Source organism: Dicentrarchus labrax, unplaced genomic scaffold, assembly GCF_905237075.1.
Source record: "Dicentrarchus labrax unplaced genomic scaffold, dlabrax2021, whole genome shotgun sequence".
Taxonomy (NCBI): Eukaryota; Metazoa; Chordata; class Actinopteri; family Moronidae; genus Dicentrarchus; species Dicentrarchus labrax.
Window position 1 is genome coordinate 13,851,537 of NW_026136707.1, and position 7,525 is coordinate 13,859,061.

Genomic DNA, 7,525 nt, shown 5'->3' on the forward strand with positions numbered 1-7,525 from the left:
GAGCGAACACAGCACCATCAGCCTGCTGGACCTCGTTGTCATGACAACCCTAATTATCTTTCTTTACGGGCCTAGTTTTTGCACAGGAAGGGAACCATTATGTTCTTTGGGTATTTGCATCTCTCTGGGGCAAGTGTTAAAGGTCAGGAACCAAAATAACACATAATATGAATACAACAGAGCTAACGTATGCATTGTGTGAGAAATGGTGACTCACTGCAGCACATCTGATACTTTGAAACATTTCTTGAATTACTCACTTAAACATATGTTCCCAAGGACAGTCAAAACTACAGCTTTTTACAGCATTTTGTCAAGGTTACAGTAAAGAACCTCTTTGTACTATTAGTTGTCTTGCTAACTTTACACTTCTTAACATTTTTAATATTATGTCACTGTACTTTTTTCTTTCAAACATTAAAACTGCATAAAAAGCACAGGAAAGTGCATGCATTGTGAAATAATCGTTCAGCCGTACTCCTGCTTCAGAGAATTATTTTATTGAGTTTCGTCCTAAAAAAACAGCAGTCTAAATACAATACATTATTCATTCTTATAATGCGATAATACAGTTGTAATACAAAATAAACACAGTGCTGTTTTTTCTGATGGGTTTCCAGTTGTGTTCAGACGTTGTCTGTGGAAAGTTAATGTGCCACATGTATTTCTTTGCTCTCGGATAATGTACGCTGGTACCAGACTATTTGGTTCCAAAACAGCAGAACATGGCCCAGATAAACTACAGCTTTCACACAGTAGATGCTGTGGTTCTGACATCTTGTTCATATATTTCAAAAAAGGAAAGGTGAATCACTGCCAATCAGCTGCACCAAAGTCGGCCGTTCAAATGGTAAACAATGATTTGATTCATTGCATCAGTGACTTAAGTTTTATTTCCTCTTTTATATCCCTTGGATAAAAGCAAAAGAAGCATATGCCAACAATGTGCAACATCCATTTCTAAAAGGATTTTATACAACCACGCAGTGGTGATGTAACAGGTATAAGTGTAGACAAACTCACAGCATTTAGAGTGAAATAAAATGATCTGCCTTTGACCACTTGAAGTAATTAGCATTCATATACCCTAATGACACAGTGGGAATTAATAAATGCCTGTGTTTGTCAGTGACAGAGTGGGCTCAACCACTCACTGTTACTGTTTCATGTAGTATTTCCTATAATCTTTTTTTAATCTTCTGCTGGAGTGGGACTGCTTTATGTGATGTTGCCAAAATGATTTTTTAATGTGCAACAATATATATAAAAGAGAGGAAACCTTGCTAAAATGCAAAGTAATAAAAAATAATTTGGTTAACTAAACAGAGACTGAAACCCAAGTCAGTTATCACCCAGATCTTATCAGACTAGCCAGTGTGGCTGAACGAAGCGCCTCAAGTGGTGTCACTCTGCCAGGGGTCACAGAGAGCTGCGAATCAAAGAGGGAGCCAGAGGTTGACCAAACACACTGTTCTCCCACTGCCCTTATGTAAAACTATCCGCCAAACACCAGTGGTCCTCTTTGAACTTGATTTAGCACTAAGGTCACAAACAGCCGGTCCTCTGTTGTAGAGGATGAGGCCAGCACTCTGATGACATGGTGATAGAGCAGATAAGATGAGGTTTATGTTGTCTTACATTGAGATTATCAGGAGTTATTAATGGGGTATCAGGCAGACTTCACTGTTATAATAGTTTATTCCTATTGCTATTAGCCTGGACTGCAAAACTTTCACTTTTTCACTCATTATTCTGTTCACTTATACTTATAGAAGCATAAATATGAGCATTTTAAATAGGTGTATGTTTTAGATTGTATTTACACTATTTACAGTATAAAATTAATACACTGTTGTTTTTAAGTAGGGTGCCTGTGCAATCAACATCACAACCAGTGACAAAAACCTCTTAACAACAATATAAAAAATAAAATGTTTTAAATTATAAAATTCTTTTTTATGGCTTGTGTTGCACAGCATATTAATGCGTCAGAATTACAGCAAGTTATCAGGAAAATACATCCTGTGTAACCAAATGCTTTTTAATAAATATTATAAACACCATATATATAGCAACAACTTGTTTTTCATATTGTTACTGTTGTTCTTGATGTCACTGTCTTGGTCATCTGACCAGGTGGCTCAGGCGTCAGGATCCTGACGCTTTGTGTGAGGAGTCAGCATCTTGCACCGACGCTCCTGCTGGAATGTGAGGAAATACATGATGAGTCATAGCTTATAGAAGATTGAAGACAGGTGAGAACTTGCCTAAAGCAACACGTATCAAAACAACACAACACGTATTGATTTTATTCTGCATGAGCAGTTTATTGTAGTTTGTTTGTGCTGGATATAATTTGAGCACAATAAGTTATTACAGGTTTTTAAAAACCACTAAACAATAAACACAATCCTCTGGACTTCTGTCCCAAAACTTAAGATTAAGTCTATTAATTAGGTTCAGTTTAGGCTTGGCATCATACTACCTTGATGAACAACATGACCCTCAACAGCCAGTTTTTACCTTATACTAAATACTACTAGTAAACATAGCATCCATTACAAATTGTGACGAGTTGGTGTGTCGTGTATGTCCCTTTTTGTCCAACCAAAAAGACAATCCTCAGTCTGTATGAGAGCTTTTGCGGTGATGGTCAATTAGATTTCCCCTGCACCCACATAATGCTGCTGGCTGCTAAGAATTCACTAAATTGGATAAGAATAAAGTAGTCAAGATGGTTCAGAAGGAATAAGGACATCATTGTAACTCTAGGTAACAACACATCAATTATCAGCGTGACATTAGAGTCCTGGTATTCAGCGTTGGTGGGACTGGTGGGCCAGCAGGTTAATGAAGGCAATGGGATTAATACCCAGGGAGTGGAGCGCCCTTAGGGACAGAAGCAGGGATGCTGCATCATTAGAGCTCAATTAACCCCCGGGCAATACACAAGGACTGCATGTTTCAGTCTGCCTTAATAAGGGACAAATTGTGTTCTGCCTCTATTCACATCCATAAGGAGGTTACTTTGAATCAGTTCAGATTTTTTTAAATACATTTTATATGGTAGCATGGTGCATATCACACTCATTTATTATAAGATAATGATATTGAATGTGTATTAATAATAATATATTTAAATAGAATTAACTTTTCCAAGTGTGTTGGGACTCATGGAACTGATGTATGTGCTTTATAAGCTTTACTAGACATGTGGCTCACTTTATAAAATGAGTGAAACACTCATCAAACAGTTTACATTCAATAGTGAGGTATTCTTTTTCCCTCTTCCCTCAGAAAATACGTGCTCAAACTGAGGCTACAGTTATATATATACACTCCATCTTGATTGAACATAAACAGGAATGTTTGAAATCATTGCGTTGGACTGCGACTGCCCTCCACTTCATCTGTATGTTTATACTTCCTGTGAGAGGCCCTCTATTTATGGACAACTGAAGAACACAAATAATCATCCCCCTCGAGTGAAAAATCTGCTTTTATTATCTGCAAAGTTTTGCAATGCCTTTGTGTACGCTCACGCTGCCTTCTGATTGCCTGTTTATTATTCCAGCGTTTCTGCTGCGCCAATGGGGATCCGGCCAATTCCAAAAGGTGCCAAGCCTTTTCCAGACTTTTCCTGTCTGTGACATCATTGTGTATTCCCCTAAAACACACTGATCCGTGTCTTGTCTACAGCCTGGGTGGCACATATCACACGCAACAAAGGTTAAACACAAGGTGCATATGTTTTGACTGTGACCTTTGGAAGTGTATCAAAGGACATTTCTGGTCCTGGGTGCAGTCAGATTGCCAGCCTGAATCATGACGTCATTCTTTATGACCAGTGTGCCTTTCACTGTGATGAAACACTGACCTGTTATGGCTTCCCATTTTTAGTTGAAATCTGTAATTTGCCAACTTAAACATGGTGCATGTCCACAAGCCTTCAACCAGATTTAAACAAGCATTTAACATTTTTCTCAGACAGCCAAAGGCATATAACTCCTTCTGTTGTGTCCACTGTCTCAACATTGTAATTTTGACATAGATCATTTACCTCAAGGACCATACAAATTATCAGACTAATGCTTAATGTTGCTAAACTCAGGGTAAAAATATTTAAATCTTGCAAATTAATGTTTCATTAAAAGAGAGGAGACAGGTTTTGGGTGTTCTCATTGCCAATATCTGCAAGTAAACAGTAATTTCTTAAATACGTAAAAACTTGTTTTCTTTGACTTTTTAATATAAGAGATAAATAATGCAGTTTGAATGTGTCTGAAAGCACAAGCAGTAATCAGTAAATCAACAAACAAAAAAGACATTTCAGTCATTTATTTTGCCAAATAATTTTGAAGCCACATACACAGTCATCTCTCTCACTGTTTTATTCTCATATGTTGAAAAAAATCAGGTAAGTGCTGCTCAACCTGCACAGAAATATTCTCTGGCATAAAGTATCCTTCCTTCTGTAGGTAAGAGATACAGTATTAAAGCCTGTCGTGGATCAAACTGATTTATAAAAATACGATGAAGGGAAAGTACTCTCTCTAAGCGAGATTCCCATCCATCTGTTTGTTACCAGATGACAACTCTGTAGTGACTTTACAGAGTTGTACAGCTGTACAGCTGATTGTCAAAATTATAATCTATGACATTTTCAAGAGAAACGTTTTAGGTCTCATTCATTTCTGATGAAAAAAGTACACTGTGAAACCTTATGAACTTTGGAAATTTGTTCTAACTCAGCCAAATGAGCTTAATTTCATTGCAGATAAAAACTTTTCTGAAGCAGGGAATTTAGCACATTTAGTCCTGTTGGGTCTCAAACTCAGTGTGCAATGCATTTTCTAGAAACACGCCTGTGCTAAAAAACAAAACAAAAGTATCCACAGTTGCATGTTATTGATCATCCTAAGCTTGAGTACACTTTCACATCTAAAGCTAAATTTTAGCTTTATTTAATAAAACAGATCAGAACACATCTGGTGACAAAGGAACTAAAAAAATAATCTGACAATGATCAATGATTTTCTTAAACTGTTTTAAATATCTAAACAATCAACTGAGCAAAGAGTGAAAATATTCTTTGACACACAGTTCTTCACAATTTGAGCCCTGATCTCATGGTGCTGACATCTGAAAACGTATACACAGCTGCAGGTATACATGCTAATTTTCAACAGCAGCAAAGGTCAGAGGACCCAACAGGTACTCATAGCTGCCATCTGCTCAGAGATGTACAAAGATTATGGATAACAATCTATTTTTTATACTCATCATATTTGCTGTGACTTTTTTCTCAGCCAGGCAGTGAAGCCAGTGTTGGTATTATAAAAGCAATGACATACCAATAACAGAGTTTCCATTTTGCTCTAAAAATTCAGATTTTCCCTCTTTATCATTCACATATAAAATGAAATCTCTTGCACAGATGTGTGGATCCACATGGACGTTACACAATATGGCTGCTTTTAACTCTCAAGTCTTTCTTTTGGACAACAACTGATCTGACTTTTCACATGTGTATCAAATAAAATGCCCCCTCAACAATGAGCTGCATTATAGATGTTAATGTATTCAATAATCAGCAGACTGCAGATGCAGGAGGAATGCACTGTGGCTGTCTGTTTCTGTTTATCCTCTCCTCTGTTTCCTTGCCCCAAGTACAGTCCTGTACTCTGATCTTATCTCCATGCAGCTCAACTACTCCTGGCTTTAATATTCACTTTCTGAGGCATTGTTTAAAGGTGTGGATGAAACTTTGTGTGGGCCAGAAAAAGTTTGATTACCAACAAGAGGACTTTTCCTTTCTCACTGAGCCTCAAACAGGATAATATGGAGTTTCACTTAAAATTGTGGAACTGGCAGTAAAGTCTGCACCTGCTCTTCCTGTTGAGCTCAGAAATAAACTTTTTAATGAAACAAAACAAGCTTAAGTTGGCTTGAGTACATATAGGCCTATTGTTAAAATTATTCTAACGGGCTCTTTCATAAATGCTCAATTACAACACAAATTTCAAATAAGAAGCATTAAAAAACGAATCAAATAAAGATTCTACAAACGCAAAAAATAAATACAACAATCATTTCCAGCAGCGATACCGGACAAAACTTAATTAAAAAACTTAATTAAACGCATAAATAATTAACAATTAATCTGTAATTGTAATATAATTTATGGCTAACCTATCCGACGTGATATATCACCTGTAAGCTGTAGATGCACGTGAATGAACTGCGGTATTTGGATACAAAACTGGAAGATTTTATTATGGAAAGAATTGTCATTTTTGAGCCAGGCATGACTACAGCCTAATACAATGCATTAATTTAACAGTAATAATAATAATAATAATAATCATAATAATAATCATAATCATAATCATAATAATTTTAATGTTTAATACATTTTAATTAAAATCACACTGGCTATTTAATACACCAACGTTACAGAAGTTATAGGTTTATATCCTGCAGCTGAACAAAGATTCAGAACAAATCATCTGGAAACATTTTAATCCGATAATAAAAAAATAGAGAAAAAGGTCAATTGTAATTTGATACTGAAGTCAATTCAGTCATTTTTTTTTATTCAACTTATTGTCAGTGTGTGACACAACACTTCTGGTATATAGGCTTAGTCAGGGATTTATGTGTGTCACTCAGTTCTTTTTTTCTTCCAATCGCTGGATGATGAATTCTCGTCCATTTCTCAGTTACTCCCCTCCCTTCAACCTCCTCCCTCCCCCAACACACACACACACACACACACACACACACACACACACACACACACACACACACACACACACACACACACACACACTACTCCGCTTCAAAGTAGTCTGAAACTTCGACGGCAGTATAGGCCCGTTAGTGTCGGAAGCTTCAAAAATAAAAAAACCTCCTGATCTTCTCATCATCATCTTACATCCTAAATAATCAACAAGTGAACATGTTACACAGTCAGAAGTGTTTCATACCTTTTCTATCACAGCCTACCTTTGTCTCAGCGCGGTCAGCCTGCTCCATATCACTCCCCGCAGGTGGCCCTTTTTTATAAATCCATTTTAATCAAACCAACTGGATGATCTGCATGTAGGACCCACTAACCCACAGTTCGTGTCTGCGTGGAGGCAAAGCTGCTCCGAGCTCTCACTCTCTGCACAGTAATGCACTGCAAGGCGAGTCTCTGCACAGTCTGAACATCTGCTCATTTCACGTGACTTTTTTAAAAATACTAACATCTGTTCTAAATAGGTTTCATTCTGTGCCTCTGCATCGTGTCAATTGCCAACTCCTCTCTCTTGAAAGAAGGGAGAGAGGGAACTTATTTGAGTCCATTGCACTGCGTAAGGGCTGCATTAGAAATTGTTTTCAATAAAGAAAAAGCCATATATATATATATATATATATATATATATATATATATATATATATACATGTCACCAATGGGTTACAGCTTATATTTATTATAGCCCCTGTTTATTTATCTGGTATTGAGTGAAAAGCCTCAACT

General features: G+C 36.9%; 1 long non-coding RNA gene across 1 annotated transcript; it reads right to left on the minus strand.

Moving 5' to 3' along the window:
• Positions 1-478: 478 nt before the first annotated feature.
• LOC127367608 (uncharacterized) lies at positions 479-7,195 on the minus strand. The gene is made up of 2 exons (XR_007885507.1): positions 7,009-7,195; positions 479-2,201 (listed from the first exon to the last, which is right to left on the minus strand). It is a non-coding gene; the product is annotated as an uncharacterized LOC127367608 (long non-coding RNA).
• Positions 7,196-7,525: the final 330 nt, after the last annotated feature.